The sequence below is a fragment of the Ochlerotatus camptorhynchus genome, unplaced genomic scaffold (genome assembly GCF_037179485.1).
Source record: "Ochlerotatus camptorhynchus isolate MF236.1 unplaced genomic scaffold, CSIRO-AGI_Acam_v1.1 ptg000193l, whole genome shotgun sequence".
Lineage (NCBI taxonomy): Eukaryota > Metazoa > Arthropoda > Insecta > Diptera > Culicidae > Ochlerotatus > Ochlerotatus camptorhynchus.
Genome location: NW_027040683.1, coordinates 5021386 through 5045000, shown reverse-complemented (window position 1 = coordinate 5045000; position 23615 = coordinate 5021386). Strand labels below are relative to the sequence as shown.

Below are 23615 nucleotides of genomic sequence, written 5' to 3'. Positions count from 1 at the left end.
ACACCCGGGGATGGAGGGACGCTTCAGAGAGCCGCGTCCGTAATCCCGCACAACTCAAGTTATGTTTTTTGCGCCTTTGGTGTTCCGGAGGACGATCATTGGCTCGCGCGCAAGATAGACTTCTTATTCCGTGTTTCAAGACGGGTCCCGAAGGTACCTCGATTTTATCATTGCCGATCGACTGTCCGCCGGTCCATTGCGGGAAGACCGAGGCGGTGTACGCGGAAATCCATCACGCGCCCGACTGCAAAACACCACGTGCAGTAAGCCCCACCTCGCGGCACAGGCCTTCAGAACTGAGCGTCGCTACTGTGGGGCAAGCAACCAGCACCAGGGGGCAACTGTCGGGCTACCTTGCGTCCTTGCGGACGCCTAAGCTGTTTCGTAATGGATCGCAATGTCCTCGTGTGACGCGGGAGACAAGTGCTCTGCGGCGAGCCGGCGGAACCGGCGGAACCGCAGGTGAATGTCTCCGCTCGGATAATCGAGTTCAACGGGCTTGAGCCCTAGGCAGTTTCACGTACTTTTTGACTCTCTATTCAGAGTACTTTTCAACTTTTCCTCACGGTACTTGTTCGCTATCGGTCTCGTGGTGATATTTAGCTTTAGAAGGAGTTTACCTCCCACTTTGTGCGGCACTATCAAGCAACACGACTCCATGGAGAAGTCTTCTACCATCAGCGCCGTTCTACGGGCCTATCACCCTCTCTGGGAGTAAAAGCCACATTCTAGTTGAACTTGAACTGGTAACCGCTGGTTACGGCAGATGACACAAACAATTTGATTACAAACATTATATAAACATACATATGTTTCTATGTTTGATTTTTTCTCCGTGTAAAATTACAATTGCCTGCACGTTTTTTCAAAACTACTCAAATTTGGGTATAATCCACCCAGATCGGTCAAAACAGAATCTACCCTAAAATGGGTAAACTATGTTGGGAGTTACAAGTTGACAAATGAACAAAGCCGATCGGGTTCATGTCGGTGTTGTCCATTTGTGAACTTGTCGCTCCCAACATAGTTAACCCATTTTTGGGTAGGTTCAGTTTTGACTGATCTGGGTGGATTCTACCCAAATTTGAGTAGTTTTGAAATAGCGTGTGGAGTAGAGCTCCACAGTTAGGTACACCAAGAAAGCCTGCTAAACCATGAGCAAGCGTTTCAATACAATCAACAATCAATACGAAACTAACGATTTTAAATTGGCTCACTACTTGACTAGCCTATTGGTCCCAAGCAAACGATTAACGTATCCCATTCTAGTCAAAAATTTTAGTACTACACTATGTTTGTTTTGATACGCTATGAAAGTTTAACAGACAAAATGAGGGGTTAGTGGATTTTTCTATGTTTCGAGAGATGCATCGCTTAGCTTGAGACCGAAGAGAGTACCAGAGCTGAGCCAAATAGTTGAGCACGTTTCTTCGGTTTCTTCGAGATCTTCTGGTCTTAGAGTTACCTCTATTCTAATACCATAGAGGTAACTCTAAGACCAGAAGGTCCCGAAGAAACGTGTTCAACTTTTTGGCTCAGGTCTGGTACTATCTTCGGTCCCAAGCTAATCGATGCACCCCTCGAAACATAGGAAAATAATACTGCTAATACCCCGTATAGACTATGGCTTATATCATGTAATATAGGCTCAATCAATCAATCGATTATTATACATAATACAATCGATTCTTATACATAAATATGTATTCATCAAAATACTGCAATAAGAACACTTAAAACAGTCAGAATTAAAGTAAGTAAACAAATATTTTACTGAAAAACACAGCAGATATTTTACTGACTAAAGTGGTATTTTTGACAGTTCACGGATTTTGCGATTTACTAAGTTTTCAGTTAAAGCATCAATCACTGAGTTGATTACTGAAAATTCAGCTGTTTAAAAACCTAGCATAATTTTACCGACTTTGGTAATCTAAACTCTGTGTGTTGCTGTGTCCAGAGCCGAAAGCAAACTGAGCGTCGAAAACTTCTCAACGACCGTAAAAACCAAGATGACTACATACATATAGGTGTTCTAATGTGTCAAATACATATCGACAGTGAGCATGCATAAGGGCGAATACGCGATGATCGATTCTCTTCATCGATTTTCTCTTTGCATTGCTACAGCTAAGCGAAACAATTTTCTAGAATTTGTTCAATGCAGATTAGTAACAGGTTGTATTGGCTATCAAAAGCAACAGCAAACGCACCGAGAAACGTTAAATCTAGCGAGTTATTAACAAAAGAGAAAATCGACGAAGAGAATCGATCATCGCGTATAGGCCCTTATGCATGCTCACTGTCGATATGGTGATTAATCACTGACGGCAATTGAGTGCCTTGGAGGCGACTTTCACACCTGGAACCTATCGTTCCCATCAACACGTGACATGGGCCGGCATCAACGCACTGTTGTCCAAACAGGAACCTTTCCATTTTTAGCCATGAAGTATCGTCAGATGATTTGTTTGTATGCCCCCTCGGATAAGTTGACGTTTAGCGGTTTTTTTTTCAAAACAATCACACCAAAAATCAGTGAGTCCCATTTTTTAATTACTCTACTAATCGATTAGTTTTGGTTTGCTGTGCTTTAATTTTTTCACCAATGAGAGTGCAGAACATGTTTGAAACGGTGTGGGTGATGATGCTCTAGAGAAGTTAATGCCTTCTTGGCATGATATAACCGATTGCAAATATTTTACTTTTCGGATCGGTAATCGATTAATCGATTACTGTGGACCCGATCGATTAATCGATTACTACTGACCGTTTTCAATCTTAAAACTCGGGGTTCAACCGGTTCAACCCATAATTAGCACGCCGTGCAAACTAAAAGTTGTTCAAACGTCATTCAGTATATGGAATGGAGGAAAGCGAAATGGAACATTGCGAAACGGAACGCAGAATTAAAACAAAACTGCAAATAAGGCTACCAGAAACATGCATTTCTGATGCTGATAGGATTACTAGAAGTGTAAATGAAAAATGATCCTCGTTAATATGTATAAAGTGCTGTTCAGATTAGCGGGGGTCCACAGTATTCGAATAAACATCGGACATCACTAAATGAATGTGAAAAGTCATTTTAAATATCAAGAGCAAATTTTCATTACGTCGAATGTAACAAAGGTAAACAAAGTCGAGCTATCAGTGTCAATCGATGCTCCTGCTATTACACTATATACTGTCCGAATATAGGATCACATCCCATTTTTAAATTTATTTACCAGTCGAATTTCTTTTTGACGTAATCACCTTCCGATCAAAATAGTTTTCGATGTTACTTAAGTCACCCGATTTCTATGGAGATGCCGTTTGTCTTAAGTAACAGCACTGAGAAACCCGTGAAAAGTGTACTTTCGTCGTTTCGCTTTCTCATTATTAAAGTGAATAAATCGAACTGTTTGTTGCTAAGATGATTTCGGTGGTCCTAAAATGATGAATGGGCTGCACGTAAGGAGACGTAATTGATAATTCTCCCGAATATCCTGGTAAATACACTTTGACTTAGTAACAATAGGGGCCACCAAACGACGTATAATAACTTTTGACTCAAAAACCAGTACTTCTTAGAATGAAAGCTAGCGATTTGCATTTGTATGATTAAAACCCGGCTAAATATGTTAAACATTGCTATCACTATGAGATTATATGTGTTTAATTGGAAATAGGAATAACTTTTCGGTCATCAAAACACAACCTTATTTTTCTCGGATCGGTGCGAATGTTACTTACGACATAATGAAAATTTGCTCATGATATAAGGGTCGTTCCTAAATAATGAGACAATTTGAAATGGACTGGGGCTATTCGCAAATTACGTCCCCAAGGTAACTGAAAAAAAAAACACAATGCTGAACGGTTGGTGCAACGGTTTTACTTTCCTTCCGAAGGAAGACGTGACCAAAGGTTTTATTTTGTCTCAGGAAAATCCCAACAACCCCGGCTGGGATTGAACCTTTAAAAGATAATTGTTTACATTAAAACAGGTACCTTAATTTTTATTAAGTAGGAATATTTTGCAATTTATTTAAAACAAGTTTGTTCAGTTTATGCAAATCTTAGTTCTTAATGCATTTATTTAACTCTCATTTCTCCTATGTCAACGGATCTAATTTCAATCATTTTGTTGGAGGGTGATTTTCCAGGGAAAATAAAATCCCGACTTAGTTTCCAGTTATCCTGGTTTTCATACAAATATTTCATTACCAAAAATTAAAATGTGGACTTCAAATAATCGTCTTTACTGCTTATTTTACTTACAAGAAGTTGTATCGATGGTCTTTACGTTTCAGAACTCAGTAATCCTCCTATCCGAAATCCTTCAGGTACACACTCCTCCGCTGCAGAAAAGGCTTAGTTTCGACGTTGGTATTTGCTCCAGTAAATGACTTCCGCTTCCTACTTTTGGGACACTTTTTAATTGAATGTCACTTTTTGTACCATCTCACCATCCACATGGAACGAAACCCAGAATGTACGGCGTCTCATTCACCCTTCCCTCATCTCAAGCTTATGCACCAGCATATCATCACAATTATATTTGCTTCCACCCCACAGATTTCACACTCGATGCACGTTCGTACACTTAATTTCAATCCAACCCGTTTGTATCGACCAGACGACCGAAACGGCGATGGTGACGGACGGTTCACAGATCAATTTTTATTTCAAACAAATTTGCACTTAATCCTCAGTGGCGACGACGGCTGACCCTTGTGTCTGACTTTTAGGCCTCGGCGGTGCTTATCACACCCGGAACGAGCGAGGGAGGCAAAAGCACTGTTTTTCTGTGACTACCAACACGACCACTCGTAGGTACCTATAAGTTCTTTGATGTGCACCAATTTGCAAACGACGACCGGGATTCTCGAGAGGCCTTCTGCTGGAGGAGCTCAATCTATGTATGCCTGCTGCTGCTGCTGCTGCTGTGTCAGCGTAAAAGCATCCAGCCGAGAACAGACCTCGCGGGATGCTCGGAAAAGTGATTTTATATGACGACGGGATGGGATGATGCTGTTGTTCGGTTGAAAACAGTGCTCCTTTCGGGTTTCCGTTCGTATCAAGTGGGTGAGAGATTGAGAGCGAGAGATTTTCTCTCTACTTTGCTTTGGATTTCCACACGGTCGATGAAATCAACTCAACTTTGAGTGGGTTTTCAAAATTACAATAACGTAGGATACTTCCAGACCGAGTTAAATTGTCGAATATGAGGAAAATTGATGAAAATTTTACTCTGTTTAGAAGTATACTAATAGACTGAGTGAATCCTCTGTCGATTTTCGTAATATTCGAAAAGTTTTTCCTGAAAAATAGAGGAACATTATACCATAGAGGTAACTCAAAGACCAGAAGGTCCCGAAGAAACGTGCTCAACTTTTTGGCTCAGCTCTGGTACGCTCTTCGGTCCCAAGCTAATCGATTCACCCTTCGAAGCATAGGAAAATCCACGAACCCCTCATTTTATCTATCAAACTTTCATAGCGAATCAAAACAAACATAGTGTAGTACTGGAATTTCAACTAGAATGGGGTACGATAGTCCATTTGCTTAGGACCAATAGGCCAGTCAAGTAGTGAGCCAATTTAAAATCGTTAGTTTCGTATTGATTGTTGATTATACTTAGTCTATGAGTACCTACGATTTTGCGAGTTTGAGTGAACGAAACTCAAATTTGAGTTGGTTTAATCGGCCGTGAGTTTATACAATTTGTTAACATGCCGAACACAATGCCTCTACAGACGGTATAGTAAACTCAGACCGGCGGATAGAAATTCCGTAAAAATGGCAGCACGGTTATTTTTACATTATTTTTCATATTGTCTAGCAACACTTGCAAATGCTTACACATAGAATGACTCGCATTCAGTGCAGCAAGTTGTTACACATACAATCTTTAATTTTTGTTTGAATTTGAAGTGTTTATATAAAGCAAACCCCACACGGTAAGAAATATTGTCAATACTTACAAGTATTGACAATAATATTGATGATGTGAATACAGAAATATTGTCAATACCGATGTATTGACGTCAATATAAAATGTATTGACAATACGATTATTGTCAATAAAAGCAATCGTGTACGGTCCACATAAAGCAAACCCCACACGTATCAATATATTGACGCGAAGGGGAATTATTGACATTAATATTGATGATGTGAATACAGAAATATTGTCAATACCGATGTATTGACGTCAATATTGAATGTATTGACAATACGATTATTGTCAATAAAAGCAATCGTGTACGGTCCACATAAAGGTTGCAGGAATAATTCCCACAATGGCATAAACAATATTGGTTTTTTTCCGATTCCCCGCGAAGAATGCCATTCTGAAACAATGGAAACTGTTTTGCGGACTACCGGAAGATTTTCGAATAGTCGAAAGTTACCGACTGTGTAGCGTAAGTAAACTTATTTTTCACAAGTGAACACTTAACAACAAAGCTTTTCAAACCGATTTTAGTTGCACTTCGGCGAGGAGCATGTGTATTTGGACAGTGGAGGAAAAATCAGAAAAGTTTCCGGGGCGATTCCCTGCTACTGAGATGTCCCGTTGATGATATTGAGAACATAAATCCAAGCACACACGACGAAGCCGGTGCAGTATCAAGGCATTAAATATCTTGACGAAGTTTTCCTACATCTGGATAAAAATGACGACAAAAATAGTGTCAATTCCGTTTATTATTCTCAATCCGTTAATGATACAAGTCTGCAATCAAATCTTCCGGAGAATCTTGAATGTAACCAATGCGTCTGGAACAAAACCCAGAGTCAACAGTGTCAATAGTAAAGTTCTGTGAGATTATTTTGTGTGTTAGATCAATGTACAACTTTTGCGTACTTCACGTCTAACTGGACAAATGATCGCATTTTAACTTATTAAAAAGTGTGATAAAAGTGCTCGTTTACGTCTCATCTTATTGGTGTCTTCGGTGCGCTTATTTCTTGCATTATAAAGAATAAGTGCACCCAAGACACCAAGAAGATTAAACGTAAACGTACACTTTTATAATTTTTTGCATTTTTGAAAAAAACTCAGTTTCAGTGGCAATCTGCAATAAGTAATTAACAGGGTTTTTTGAGGAAACTCATAACCACACTTTTAAGCGTATTTTAAAACAATGTTCTTCTCTTTTAGATGCATTTGCAGGAGACTTGTGTCGTACAAAAATGCGAACATTGATGTTCTGATATTGTTAAATGATGGGCCTTATTACGGGTGTCACTACACAGTGATAAGAAAGTGATATTCGGAATAAGAGCCGTGATTGCCGTATAAATCAAATGGAAATCACTTCACCGTGACGACAAGTGAAAAGTTTTCACCGTGAAGTGACATCCGTAATAAGCCCCGATAACTTGGAACAAAAGTTATTTTGTTTGGTGAACAGTGTGCCTGAATCACATATGAGCAACTGTCACAATATTAAAAACAAAATAACAAAAAAATACATTGAGTTTCGGCTTCGTCAATCACGAATTTCGAAAGAATACGACATTATGAAAAACTTATAAACATTTTTTATCATTAAAACATAATAACGGAAAACCATGTTCAGGATTACAATATTGTGAATTCAGCCCAACATTGGATTCTACCGGTTATTTTTTGCCAGTTTTTATTACGTGGGGGTGATTCATTCACGACCAGAGTTGCTCATGAATCACCCCTTTCAATTGAAACCAAAACAAAAACATCGAATCAAAACAAAAACAAAAAATTGTAACAACCTAGCATTAACGAACTCAAATCTCGAACCTACAAAAGATTGCTGCTGATTGCACGTAAGTTAAATGATTTTTTGCTTTAAGATGTTAGCACAAAGATTGTAAAAACTCTCAATATTTTACTTTTCAGCATGGAAACCTCTGACATGGAAGGTGAAAGTAGTGAACCATCAGGTTCGAAGAAGAGAAAGGTGGATTCTGACCAAGATCCGGGCCCATTCGCGGAGATTGAATTTCTTGACCTGAGTAATCTGTCTGTTACCGGTTTTGAAGATAGCTGTGAAGATGATATTGAGGACCAGCAAGCCACAATCGAGTCAAACAAAAGTGGTTCCTCATCAACTCACCCAAAGGAAAACGATGGATCTCTGCTGAATATGACTGTCAATGTTCCTGTTGGTCAGTTCAAGAACAAGAAATTTCATTTCATCGGTGTGTTTTACGTTCGGTTGTTCAGATCACAGCATTTGGCGGATCCGGTTACTTCAAAGGACATGTACGGGAATTCTGTGTCAAGTTTGTTGACGTGCATCTGGGAAGCAGCCAGGGGATATGTTGCTCGGGAGATAGTGGTCAAGCATAGTGACAATGAACAACAAATCAGATGGTCTGCTAAGAATAATCCAGATGAGATTGATTTGGACAGATTTGTGATGTTGAAGCACGAAAAAATAAGAAATTTTATACTATGGAGGACATTCGGCACAACAACAAGCTACTAACTCATTGGAGAGGTAAACATATTCAGGTCCATGTGTTCAAATACTCCTCCTCCATTGCAACGCTAGCCATGTGGGAGAAGGCCAGCATACTACTACTGCACCCAGAACGCAAGGATAAAGCTGGAGCTCCAGCAACGGAGGAAGTTTTTGGCTGTGTCCATGAATTGAAAGAGACTCACTCACATTACTCCGCACTATTTTCATCTTAGGAACGGTGGGCAAATTTTGTTCTTGCTCAACCAGCAGACCAACGTACAAGGTTGATGAGAGAAGCGCCGCCGGATGAGTATCTCCACTTGTTTCGTGCTGCTCCAATTTCTGAAGCAAATCAACTTAAAGTTACGCGTCAAGGATTACAAGTGGCTTACAATATTGCAGACGGAATTTTGGCAACAGTAAGTGGCTTGTGTACAAAAGCGGATTCAATGGCAGAGAGTATGAATCAAATCCAAAGAGAACTACACTGCCTCAAGACACAGGTGAGTTCTTCCCGCTCATTGTTGGATGCAATGCAAGATTCCTTACCACCGGAGGAAACTGAATTCAGCAAGAAGCTGGCGTCTCTTGTTACGGACATGCCTGACATCGACCATGCTGACTAAACAAGCAAACTGAATTTGTGATTATGATTTGTATTCCTTCAATAAAGAATAGATTGATTGGTTTTGTTTTTTTTTTCAATTTTGAATTGTGTTTATTGTGATTTATGTTCCTAATTTGATTCAAACTGATTTATTTAATAACTATTGACTTAGTTGAGGAAGTCGAACTGAAGGGTCGAATATCCCTCCCGACGAGAACCCACACTTTTGAAAAAGACCTGTGCATTTGTAGGACATGAATTTCTAAGAGAAGAGGTGACAATACGGGGGCGAAAATGAACCACTTTTCTGTCGAACGTGAACCAGCTCCTGATTGGCCGATTTCATGTGCGTAAGATAGAGATAGAGATAGAGATAGAAATAAAAGAGGAAGAAGCCAATTGTCACCTCTTCCTCTTAGATGAATTTAGTTAGGGCGGCACCAACAGTTACAGAAAGTGGAGTTGTATCATGTTCCCTATAACTACGTTTCAAGAAACGCTTCACCAATCCGAACACAACCTCGGTCGGATTATAGAAGGGGCAGTAAGCTGGCAAGAATATTGGAATAATACCAATTGATCTTAAATACATCACAATATTCTTGTCGCAATGTATACGTGCCCCATTCATTATCCAGACCGAGTGTTTTCCAGGATATTTATGAACATTTCCACTATGGAGAGCCATTTTAGAACAACTATCGAAAAATTTCTTTCTATTGAAAGTACCTTGCGTTTCAAAAGATTCAATTACTCCCGATTGACCTAAAAAGCAGAGACATGAAACGCGTGGCTTGCGTCGAAATTCACCTCGGTAAATAAGGCTTTGTCCAACACGTCCATATCCACGATTTCGAAGCATTTGGCGGTTGTCAAAGGAAACTTCATCCAAACATACCAGCTGCTCTAGATCCCACTGAAAGCATTTCAGTTCATTGGAGAATCGCAAAACATGTTCCTGACGAATTTGAACAGCTCTTCTCTCCAAAGCTTTCAATGACATGCCGTAAGCATGTAGAATGTTGCATATGGAAGCAGCACTGATGGACACACCAAAATGTTGGACAAATAGTTGGCGTGCTTCGTATAAATACAGCACAGGTCGTCTGTTGTACAAATCCAGGATCCATTGTTGCTTCGTCTCATCAAACTTAGGGTACACTGCTGTCCTCTTTAATCTGGATAATGATCCATCTCGTTCGTAGGTAGTAATCCACGAGGAAATAGTAGTTTTCGATTTGTGATAAAGTGTGGCAAGATGAGAGCGAGATAAGCCCAAAAAATAATAGTCGTACAAGCAGTAATATTTCGTTTTAGTGGTGGCCTGCTTGTTCCGAACGTTTTTTACTATCACATTATCCATGTTACGCCTGATGCTAGCTTAAAAATTAAACATAAATTCAATAATCACACCTTTCACATTAACTATTCCTACTAACCACTTGCTACATTGTTTTGCACGTTTTTATTTTTATTTAGAACTAGCTGAGTGTGCCCGGTCTTGCTCGGGATTCAATATAAGCTTGAGTTTATGCGCCGATTAAAAAAAAAGCATGCTATATTGTACGTAGCCTTCCCCCCCCTATTATCTTAGGGGCTACCCCCTATGATTATCTCCTTATACCCCCACATTTGCCCCCACATGCCTAATTTGGTTTCATTTGCTTGATTAGTTCTCGAGTTATGCAGAAATTTCTGTTTCATTTGTATGGGAGCCCCCCCTTACAGAAGGGGGAGGGGTCTCGAACCATCATAAGAACCTTTCACGGCCCCAAAAACCCCTGTATACAAATTTTCACGCCAATCGGTTCAGTAGTTTCCGAGTCTATAAGGGTCAGACAGACAGACAGACAGACAGACAGACAGACAGACAGAAATTCATTTTTATATATATAGATAGAAGATTCTCAACATTTTTTAAATACAGCACGATAGAAATCGTAAAGTCATCTTGAAAGCACGATGACAGAACAGGTTGATAAATCTTCGACCGGCTGTTTTAACGATGATTTTTAAACCGCTGATTTCAATTCGTCGGGTCCAGTTTACAATTCAGCGTACAATATACTAAGTTCGAATAATGGCGAGGAATTCATCCAATGTTTATTAAATTGCAACGATCACAGGATGACGTTTGGAGGTGTTCGGTTAGTTTTTAAGATTACAATTCAGTTTTTTTAGTTTTAGCAAGGTTCTTAATTTTAGATACTCAGGATCGCTGACATCACCGTGGATTTTTTCCGCTGGCCAGCCAGTTGCATGCATCGGAAGCATTGAAGAGCTGGATAAGTACTCATGTGTGTGAATGAGCGTTCGCCATACACACTTAATCTTATATTTTTATCTCGGTTAAATTGATTGCTGAAATCGGTAAAACGCGATTTTTTTAGAAAACATGTTTTTACTCAATATCGGTATATACAATTAACGATTTTTGGTTATACGAAAGTATTTACTGAAATTCGGTAATGGTTTACCATGAATTTCGTTAAAATCTTGCTTCACCGACTTCGGTAATAAAAAGTGACGAACCTCGGCAATTGAAAATAAGAGCAAGTATCTGTCAGTTGTGCACATTTATTGTCAGCCATTTTGGCAGAGAGTAAGTCGTCTGTTGGGTTGCTTTAAGTGTTGCGTGTGATTCAATGAAGTGTAAAATGGAGGAAATATTGCGGCAAATCGATGGTGAAGGAGAAGCTGTAAGCCAACAACTGCGTCAACTATTCTGTAAGTAATAAATCTTTATTTGTTTTCAGATTTACAGATTTATACAGATAGGAGATGGCTTATGCTGCCTTTTCTTCAAACAACTAGTCCCGGGGCACGCTGATGAGTGGAAGAGTGAGAAAGAATGTGTCATTGTGAGAATAACTTGAATAAAGACTTGTTTACAGAATTTTCACTAATTTTGTATTATTCTTATTGCTATTCTGAATAATCCAATTAATTTGAGTTGAAATTTCAACGATAGTCGGCAAAAGCTAAATATGTCCATGAACGGTTTGCCGAAGGATTGGTAAAACATTTATTCTTGTTTTGAGGTATTTCGGTAAAATAAAAGCTGAACGCTCGGCATACAAGTACCGATGTTTTCGGTAAAATTTGACAGTTGAATAAAACTGATAATTACCAAGCGTTCGGTATTCTATACTTTTACCGAAATTTTTAACGAAATTTCGGCTGTTGGTTTCTCGGCAATTTATTTTACCGGCCTCGGTGAAATAAACTAAGTGTGTAGAGCCATCAACCACTTTGAAATCCCGTCGAATTTCCTGGGAAATTCTCCGCAGTGATTGCTGATTCGAGTTCGGTTAGATGCCCTTCACACAGAATCACTATCCGTTTGAGAATGCTGCGGATTTCCTAAGCAACAGCTTGCCGACTGACTTCTTTGGCGAGGGAATCGATAAGACGCGTGGCTGTTGGTCATTTTAACGGCTTTGTTCAACAAGCCCCCGTTCTAGAGCCTGTACTGCACCGGACTAATTAGTGCTGACTAGTAATTCGATGGTGGTGGTCCACAAGTGCGATGCGGCGATGCGGTTGAACTTGATTAACTCGGTACCATGTCCGGTAGTAAACTGGATTCTAACTCGAGCGGTTTTGTACGACGCAGGGATTAGAACAATATATAAATAAATATCCTTATTTATTTCTATGTTGAAAGGTACCTAGTACTAAGAAAATAAAATATTTTTTTGTTAGTTTTTGCAGCATTTTTGATTTGCATTAAAAAACAAAGCAAATGAAACTGACAGAAAAGCATACTCTAAATACAAATAAAATAGCGGTTATGAATCGAATAAATACATTCACTTTATTTTATCTATGCATAAACCATTTTTATACTAAGTTCGTATTCTATCAGTTTATACCAAGCTATGCGTCGGTCAGGAGAGTTGCGATTCAGCGTAACTTTTAATCTATTTGTATTTGAAAATCTTTTGAGTGTAGATTCGTATCCGCCGGTCTGTGTTTACTATACCATCTGTAAATGCCTCCAGTAAAATGTGTAACGGAAAACTTGCAATGTTTGAAAGATTATAGCTCAGCAATTGACCACTTTGTCAAGCAGTTTTGGCGTGACTTTCTACGAGCGATTTCACAAAACTGGACCAACTATTTTCTATTTTTTTTATGAAATGCACAAATGTTGGCTACTTTTCTCGTGGTTCTAGAAGAAATAATCTCAAAATAATGTTTTATTTCAAAGTTCGAGTGGTAGTTAACGTAATTTCAACTGCTCGAATGAAGAGATTAATTTATTGACAAATTTTAAATCTATTGGCACCATTTCAAACTACATACTTTAAAAATTTATTCAGTATTGATAAATTTAAAATCAATCGACATATTGCTGAGCAATGATTTTTTCAAAGATTGTCAATTTGACGTTACACATTTTACCGGAGGCAACGTGTTCGGCGTGTTAATGAGACTGCGAGGGGTGTTCACGGCCGATTAAACCAACTCAAATATGAGTATCGTTCACTCGTATTCATAAAAATACTGAGTAAAATTTTCCTCGATTTTCCAGGAAAAATCTTTCAAATACGAGGAAAATTGAGGAAAGTGTCACTCAGTGTATTAGTATATTACAAAGTTGAGTAGATCTTTCGTCGATTTTCCTCATATTCGAGCAGATGTTTGAGGAAAAGCGAGGAAAATTTTGCCCAGTCTATGAGTAACCTAATACCAACAATCAATACGAAACTAACGATTTCAAATTGGCTCACTACTTGACTAGTCTATTGGTCCCAAGCAAATCGATTACGTGCCCCATTCTAGTCAAAATTCTAGTACTATACTATGTTTGTTTTGATTCACTATGAAAGTTTGACAGATAAAATGAGGGGTTAGTGTATTTTCCTATGTTTCGAGGGGTGAATCGATTAGCTTGGGACCGAAGATAGTACCAGAACTGAGCCAAAAAGTTGAGCACTTTTATTCGGAACCTTCTAGTCTTAAAGTTACCTCTATGGTTGTACCACCGACAAACCGACATGAATGACCATACAAATTACAATGAAATTTCTGATGCAGCCGTGTTCACGGAATATATTTATCCTAGCCATGAACATGCGTAAATATTTATGAGTTGGTTCGTGTCTAATCTATTTCGGACAAATTATTTTTATCTAGATAAAACATTTCTATGGTTTTGACAGATGGGATCGCTGCACATTTGAATTGGCCGTTATGGATTCTCGATCAAGAGTGAAGTTTAAGTTTCATGTCGGTTTGTCGGTGGTTGTACTACTATTGTACTGTTTTAATCTAGTATCACTAATTGTACTTTTTGAGGTACTAGATTAAATTAGTACAGCGGTACTAACAACAATCAATACGAAACTAACGATTTTAAATTGGCTCACTACTTGACTAGCCTATTGGTCCCAAGCAACGATTAACGTACCCTATTCTATTCGAAGTTCTACTACTACACTATGTTTGTTTTGATTCGATCTGAAAGTTTGACAGATAAAATGAGGGGTTAGTGGATTTTCCTATGTTTCGAGGGGTAAATCGATTAGCTTGGGACCGAAGAGAGTACCAGAGCTGAGCCAAAAAGTTGAGCACATTATTTCAGGACCTTCTAGCTTAGAGTTACCTCGATGGTACTAATTTGTATGTCTGTTTGTGGTATTAGAGTTACCTCTATGCTAATACGTTTAAGCGATTTTATGTGAAAAATCACTCAATTTTGCGTTGATCTCATCGGCCGTGTTTCCATAGTATGCGTGTTGCCTACATCTAGGTGAGTTTTGGAAAAACTTCCACGCAAGTTTCAGTGAATGTTTCTGTAACTTTTCGTGGAATTAGAAACGTTAAATTTTGAAAATTTTCCGATTGTTCATATCACACTTCTTTTTTATTTTCTTTGATTTGTTTTCCGTACTGAGTACCAACACTACCGACGCCAGGAAGGCCTGGACCCTACCTATGTACCGGGGACCAATGGCTTTACTTCCCTCAGAAAATCCTGACGGTGCCGACTGGGTTAGAACCCAGGCCTTTTGAGAGGCAATCATGCTTACCACTACACCACTGGCACCGCTTATCACACTTATTTTCTTGATTTTGTTTTCGGGATAGTTACGATTGCGGAAGCTCTGTTTATTACCGGCAGTAGCTCCCACTCAGAGTAAATTTGCCTCATGTTTTCCTGTGGAAAACCTCAAAAATTTGCCGGAAAATGAGAAAAATTGACGAAACTTTTACTCAGTCTAGGAGTAGTACCAACAGACTGAGAGAATCCAATCTTTACTTTTCTTATATTCGTGAATTTCTTCCTGGAAAAACCTGAAAAGACATGAGGCAAATTTACTCATCGCTGAGCTCCTGGACATTTTGCGAATTATGAGTAAACTGAACTCAAATTTGGATTGATCTCATTGGCCGTGAAGTTGAGAGAAAATTGGCCTTCCCGGACGGTGCACACGGCGAATGAGAACAACTCAAATTTGAGTTTAGTTCACTCATAATCGCCAAAAGTGCAGGAACTCAGCGATGAGTAAATTTGCCTCATGTTTCCCAGGAATTTCCAGGTAAAAATTCCCGAATTTGAGAAAAGTAAAGATTGGATTCACTCAGTCTATTGGTACTACTCCGAGACAGAATAAAATTTTCGTCAATTTCCTCATTTTCCGGCAGATTTTTTAGGTTTTCCACAGAAAAACCATGAGACAAATTTACTCATCGCTGAGTTCCTGCACTTTTGGCGATTATGAGTGAACTAAACTCAAATTTGAGTCGTTCTCATTCGCCGTGCACTTGTTCTCTCACGGCCGATGAGAGTATCTCAGTGACTGTCGAATTCAACTCGAAATTGACCACTTTGTCAAGCAGTTTTGGCGTGACTTTCTACCAGCGATTTCACAAAACTGGACCAATTAATTTCTATTTTGTTATGAAACGCACAAATGTTGGCTACCTTTCTCGTGGTTGTAGAAGAAAACATCTCAAAATAATGTTTTATTTCAAAGTTCGAGTGGTAGTAAACGTCATTTAAACAGCTCGAATGAAGTGGTTAATTGCCGACCGATGAGATTGCCTCAAATTTGAGTGGTTTTTCACTCAAAATACCAAAAACGAAGGTCACTTATAGACTGAGTAAAATTGTCCTCACTTTTCCTAAAGCATCTGCTCGAATAGGAGGAAAATCGACAAAAACTTGACTCAGCCTAGGAGTGAAACCTCTCTCGATTTTTCTCAGATTAGAATAGTTTTTCCTGAAATATCAAGGAAAATTTTATTCAGTCTATGAGTAACCAAGGTATTTGCGAATTCGAGTTAACGAAACTCAAATTTAAGTTGGTTAGTTTTCCTTATTTAAGAGATTTTCAACCGTAGGCTGGTTCATCTCTGGAAGCCCACACGTTTCAGAGTTTTTTTTTTAAGTTTTTGCTAAAAGGGGGCTGGGGAGTCTGGAAGGAACTTCCGCTGTGATTTGGGAGTCCAGAAGGGCCTCCTCCAAGGATTGGTGGCCCTCCAGAAGGGAGTGCTTTAAGGGGTTACGCCTACCTGCAAACTTTCAAAAAATCGATTTTTTTTATTGTCCTAATCGAAAGTATATAAAGTCAAGAATATTTCCTCAAAAGATCAAGTTGATCCGATGAAAATTGTGAAAGTTATGCGAGGTACAAGAGTGTGGACTTATAGTGGACTAAACCCAACTTGAAACTTTAAACGCGATTATCTCGGAATCATATTTTCAAAACCGGTGCCAAAAATTTCTCGAAATGTATACATTCGATTCGTCCGATTCGTTTTGATTTCTGTTCAGTACTATTTTGTGCAGTCCACGATCGTTCGGATTTCGTCTATCATTTAATTTCGATTTTTTACAGCCGATCAAAGGCAAATTTTAAGGATCAATCGGCACTTCAACTTTGCAAGGCCGCCATTTTGTCAAAAAAATTAAAAAAAAAAACCGAACGATCAAGGACTAGTTTAACACATGCTTAACGATTTGGCATGGTTTTTTTTTTAATTTCAGATGATTACATCACAAACCGCAGTTGGCACCGCAAAAAGCGTTTTTTAGAACATCGTCCACGGGGAGCAGCCGTGCGGGGCACCAGGACCTCGTTTTTACAGCATCGACTGATAAATGTACCATTTAATGTGTGTTCAATAAACGGCAGAAAACCGATTTTCAATATGTTGCGTCGTTTTCGAGAAAAAAAATCCAAACTTTCGCTTTTTTTCGGTCTTGCAGGTAGGCGTAACCCCTTAAGCTGTCTTTGCTGTCTATGCTGTGAATACGACGAATGAAAACGACCCAAATTTGAGTTTAGTTCACTCATAATTGTCAAAAATGCAGGAGCTCAGCGATGAATAAATTTGCCTAGTGGTTTACTGTGGAAAACCTAAAAAATCTGCCGGAAAATGATGAAAATTGACTAAATTTGACTCAGTCTTGGAGTAGTACCAATATACTGAGTGAATCCAATCTTTAATTTTCTCATATTCGGGAAGTTTTTCCTGGACAAACCTAGAAAAACATGAGGCAAATTTACTCATCGCTGAGTTCCTGCACTTGATGTGATTTATGAGTTAACTAAACTCAAATTTGGGTCATTCTCATTCGCCGTGTTTAGTGGTTGGGTATTCATATTGTCTGGTCGTGGTATATTTGAATGTTTGGTTCGTTGTCCTTGTGGAGGTGATGGTTTGTGGTACTTTGAAGTTTTGACGTAGAAACCACCAACAGCAGACTTCGTGGAGGGGTCCATTGTCGGCAGTAGTGTCAACCAGTGGAAACTAACGATTTTAAATTGGCTCACTACTTGACTAGCCTATTGGTCCCAAGCAAATCGATTAACGTACCCAATTCTAGTCGAAATTCTAGTACTACACTATGTTTGTTTTAATTCGCTATGAAAGTTTGACAGATAAAATGAGGGGTTCGTGGATTTTCCTATGTTTCGACGGGTGCATCGATTAGCTTGGGACAGAAGAGAGTAACAGCGCTGTGTGTGTGTGTGTGTGTGTGTGTGTACAATCTAACCCCCACTGTCCGGCAGTGTTATTATGGAAGAAAACTGCTTTTTATTACCCTTAAATTAAAGCAGGTTTAGTCCGAGAGTTAGAAGGTGTTAGCTCTATTGCAGCTCCAGTGACCCATTTCAGAATGCCTGGTAATTCACGACCACTCCGAGGTCACTTTTACTTACAATAAGCCCCGTATGTTCACTCTACCTTTATCAAATGGATAATGGTATCATAAACACACTTCCAGATTCAAAAAATATTATTTCCAAATCTGGCACGTATATAGTTTTAAAATTTGTTCAACTGTATTAAATCGATTTGAATGGACATTTCTTACCAATTTTGTTTCGAATACCTCTTGATTCATCTGCTGGCAGCACTTACTGGCCCTTACCGGCGACCAACTCGTCTGCCCGCAAAAGCAACAACGCTTAAATCTCAAAGCTCTCCGGACGTCCCCTCGAAAATGCAATCGAGATATGTATAAGAACAATCTTCAACTGGAACGTACTCACCAAATCAATACATCCGGGAGCACAGCACCAAATCAATACATCCGTCGTCGAACGGCAAAAAAAAAAGAGTGCAAGGTGAGCAATTTTGTGGTACGGAATTTTCACTGAACATAAACCGCGAATTTACGAATTTCACTCCCAACCGCGAAACACGTTCAGAAGCACTTTTGGTACACTTTCGATCAATTTCTTTCGAAAACACAACCAAAAAAGTTACAAGCGAGCCAACATCAACACCGAATATGCCGAGCTCTTACACGCACCTTGCAGCGCGTAAATAAACTGAAATTAAAAATTATCACTCGCGATGCCACTAATTTCTGGTCCGGAAGAAAATCAAACAACGCAGATCGCGACATCTCTTCTGATGCTTGCAAACATGTTGAATCACGTTTTCTTTCTCTATTCTAAAACTTCCCGGAAAGCGAGAAAACTACCAATCACACACGTATAAACGTCCGGGAGGTAGAGCGCCAGCGATAATCCGGCAATTGCAGCCGAAAACTATGAGAGCGAACGCACGCACAAATCAGAGAACAAACTTAAAACACAACCGTATCCGAAGGTGTTCGAAACTGCACCCGCACTTTAGGTGAATCATCCTGTCGCAAAAAAGCCATGCAGGAGACGGATTCTTCATCGCCTTTAACTGGTTTAGCGCATTGGTCACAGGCGAAAGTCATGCTGACTCAGTTTCCAAAAGTGATTTAGAAACAGCGGTGGAGATGCTCTAATACGCAAAGAGGAATTGGATTCTCAAGATCGCCCAATGCTAGACAATATGTCTGATTGGATAACTTTTTCACTGTTTTCACAACACAAAATATGCTCTAATTAGATGATTATCGCAACGAACTGCACTTTCCACTAACAACCAGTACAATATTACAGGTATACCGAACGGAAAAAAAAACGAATAACGATAGCCCGTGTGATAAAAAATCGACAATTTTAGCAGCGCACAATCACAACGATGTGAATAACAACTGTCCTTTTCTCCTCATCTTCCAGAAGAGAGTAACAGCGCTGAGCCCAAAAGTTGAGCACGTTTCTTCGGAACCTTCTGGTCTTAGAGTTACCTCTATGGTAGTGTCATGTTCGGTCTGATTAAATTGCATCGAAAAGGCTAGCTTCTCGGAGAAAACCTTCTAGGGCCGCAGTTCTAGCCGCATCATCCACCAAGGCATCCCGGCAGTGGCAGATGGCATGTTCGACGGAGTGATGTACTTGGAAGACCTTGCATTCGACCGGACGATATCTCCTTTAACCTTCCGAATGAAAGGCTCGCTAGCATTGTTCCAGGTGAAGGCCCACGAGTCGTTGAAAGCTTTGTCGACCCACTTTTTCAGGTATGCAGCTGGTACTGTATCGGTTTATGCCGTGGCCTGCCTGCTGGAGACCGCCGGATGACCCGGGATCCCAACAAAGGTAGTGTTGGGTGGGGCATACCGTTGGATGTCTTAGATCCACGGGTGTCCGGAAAGGTCTGAGTTCAGCAGCAGCAATAGAAGCGCAGCAGCTTCGATCGAGAAGATGGAGCATTGGTTCGGAAGCTGGTTGGTTGGTTGGTTGGTTGGTTGTCTTTATTAAGGAGATTTTCAGCCAGACGCTGGTTAGTGGATCGGAAGCTTATAGCAAACTGCTAGCTGCGGTCCTGTTACCCCGATGTTAACACCCATCCGGGTACCTGAGCCCTCGGAGTTAACGAATTTAGAGTCAGTTAGGGGATTGGAACCTGCCTTGATCTTGTTTTTGATGGAGAAATCAGTCCGAGTTTTTGGTAGGTTTCAATCTGTGGCGCCGACCCAGTGAACCCTGTTCACTGTAGGGAGCACTTGGTTGGTCCACTTTATCAGGAGTTGGTTGGCCTCGATCAAGAAGAACCCTTATTCACCTGTAGTTTTCACGTCCAGGTCAGTTGCTCTACCACAGATCGCGAGACAGATCGTGTTGAGAGGGATAATTTCCTATCAAAGTAGATGCCAAGGATACGCATTGTCCTCTGGTATGGGATGATTTCTGATTGGTTGGTGTGATTGCTGGAATATGTGGGTAATGGTACTCTTTTCCGCTGAAATGCGAAACCCGGAGGAGGAGGCCCATCCGAAGATGGCTTTTACCTTTACGGCCAATGGAGATTCGTACTGCTTTCGCCGCGCTCCTGGCTATGACCAAGAGTATATCGTCCTCATACACGAAAATGTATATTCCTTTCGGGAGGTTGCTGAAAACTCCGTTCATTCGGATGATGAACAGGGTGACCGCGATAACGGACCGCTGTGGGACACCAGTTTGGTTTAATCGGCCATGTAGGGTTACTCAGTAAGTGAATAAAAATTTCCTCACTTGTCCGGCAAAAACTGCTTGAATATGAGGAAAATCTACCAAAATTATACCCAGTCTATGAGTATACTAATAGACTGAGTGAAATATCTCTCGATTTTCCTCATATTCAAGAAGTTTTTCCTGGAAATGCGAAGAAAATCTTACTCATTCACTTAGTAACCCCACTTTTTGCCATTTTGAGTCAACTTCGACTCGATTTTGAGTTACTCTCCTTGGCCGTGCTTGCTGCCAGGAGCGAGGAAAATCGATGGTTGACAGTTGCGCAAAATCGTTTTTCACTGCACTACTACCACAAAGCATCAAACAACCGGGACCGGGACCGGGACCGCTGTATATAGGACCTACTATTTAAGTAGTACGCAAAGTGAGCACATGTCTTCGGTTTAGACATAATTTCCGTTCGCAGGAAATGGGGTGTGAGGCATATTAGTTTACCATCCGTGTTTGTTTACCGTGAAAATGTGGGATGCAGCTGCAAGCTTGTATTGGTAGATGTATATGAAGTATGAGTTGGTTACTTTTGTTAACCATTTTCCGTTCCGGTGGTTATCATGTGAGATTCTCGTGAGGGGCAGTTAACGTTCAATCATTGATATTGAACACTGAATAATGGAATAACGTGAAACTATTAGATTGGGAAGCAGGATGAATAAGCGTGCAAATGTTCGATTTTTTTGTCCAACAAAGAGTCAACAATAAAATTTTCCCATTCATTAATAACACATCTCGACTATTTTTTATGTATCGGATATTGTGCCATAACTTGTATAATGCTTATTTAAATGCACGGTGCACAGTGGTATATGACTGGCCAAAACCTTGGAAATGGAAGTTGCTATAATGTCTATCCAATATTTTCATACATTCTTACGTTGTTTGCAAACCTAAATCTGAATTTTAATAGAATTTTGTCAAAAAATTATGTTTCTATAGAAGTTTTAGTATACCATTACCAGCAGTTTTTGATATATTTTTATTAGGCTTATTTTCAAAGTGTTGGAGCAGTAACTATAGAAAGCGTGCTTCAATCGTGTGCAGTTCCTAAGCTTTTTTGCACATCACATAAATAGAAAATATGATGCTATAGAGCGGTTTAAATAAAATTATTTGTATTTAAATTTTAAAATAAAAGTTTGTTCTGATCCTATGTTAAACATGCGATGGTAAAAAATGGTAGTGATCTAAATACAGCCAACAGATTGTTATTTTGATTACAAAGTAAAAATTACCATACCTGTAAATTGAAAAAGTACGAGCAATTACCATAGTGAACTTTTTCAATTTCGATTCGTAAAAACATAAATTTTGTACATTTTCTTCAGCCCAACATTTAGAAACACAAGTGCCAAGTTGGACTATTATTTTGAACTGAATTTAATGTTTACACATTTTGAATTTTCTCAATATTTTTCAATGCAGAATCAGTAATAGCAACAATCAATACGAAACTAACGATTTTAAATTGGCTCACTACTTGACTAGCCTTTTGACTAGCGGAACCTTCTAGTCTTAGAGTTACTTCTATGGTAATAGCATAGAGGTAACTCTAAGACTAGAAGGTCCTGAAATAACGTGCTCAACTTTTTGGCTCAGCTCTGGTACTCTCTTCGGTCCCAAGCTAATCGATTCACCCCTCGAAACATAGGAAAATCCACGAACCCCTCATTTTATCTGTCAAATTTTAACATGTTAAAAAGCATAGCGAATCAAAACAAACATAGTGTAGTACTAGAATTTTGACTAGAATTGGGTACGTTAATCGATTTGCATGGGACCAATAGGCTAGTCAAGTAGTGAGCCAATTTAAAATCGTTAGTTTCCACCGGCTGGTACACGAAACGAAAATCAATTATTTAATTCATGTGTTTCACTTATACATTTTTGCCAAAGCATCAGCCTTATACGTTCCATAAGACAAACCACATAGGTCCTATTAGAATGCATAAAAGGTATGTGTGACCGCTTATACATTTCATTTGACACATGATCTTTATTAACTTTTTGCAAGGCGTCTACTTATTAGTTTAGTTATACATTTTATGAATAATCAGCAATGGAAATTTGCCAAAAGGTATAAGGAGATTTCTATCCGTGTACTACTCTGTAAGCAAAAATGGTTACTACTAGGCAACCGAGCGCCTCGCATTATATCAAACCATTACGAACGACCATTCAAATGGAATCGATATGTTTAATTATATGGTCACGTTTTGAAAGAGAAAAGCAAGTACGTCTTTGTTGTGGAGCAGTCAGAGATGGAGCTCATGTACATTTGCTCAGATAGCAAAACGATCGCCGTTAATCCACCGAGCCCCTCATACCACTACAAAAACTACTACGACAGCTACGAACAGTTGATCGTGACTATGTGAGTATAAATATTACCCAAGGGGTGGTCACTCTACACACTTGTTTTGCGCCAACTTTTTTCTCAGTGTACCTCAGTGTGCCGCAGTTGTACCGGCAGTGGCAAGAAGTCATTGAACTGACTTTTGATTGCTTGTGAATAATGCCTTGTTTGGCAACCCGGTATTTTAACAGCTTTTATCTTTGTTTTGTTTTTCAATGTTTTCAAAAACGACACGGACTCCAGTCTGGACTACACACTGGATGCATCCGCCTCCAAGGATGCCTGCAACGGACGAGTTTCGTTGCTACACGATCCTTCCATCTTTGGCGGAAGGCCGACCCCGCACAACGAACGTCAAT

General features: G+C 39.6%; 1 protein-coding gene and 1 pseudogene across 2 annotated transcripts in view; both read right to left on the bottom strand.

The window, feature by feature from the left end:
• LOC135702614 (large subunit ribosomal RNA) overlaps positions 1-911 on the bottom strand; it is a 4458-nt pseudogene extending 3547 nt beyond the window's left edge.
• LOC135702486 (hexosaminidase D) overlaps positions 1-23615 on the bottom strand; it is a 60027-nt gene that overhangs the window by 23469 nt on the left and 12943 nt on the right. The window contains exon 1 of one of the 2 annotated variants that reach the window (XM_065223533.1): positions 4267-4820. The exons of the other annotated variant lie outside the window; for it this stretch is intronic. The gene's annotated coding sequence lies outside the window, so the exon portion shown is untranslated. Of the gene's footprint in view, positions 1-4266; positions 4821-23615 lie in introns of those variants that run through there. 2 annotated transcript variants of the gene reach the window in all.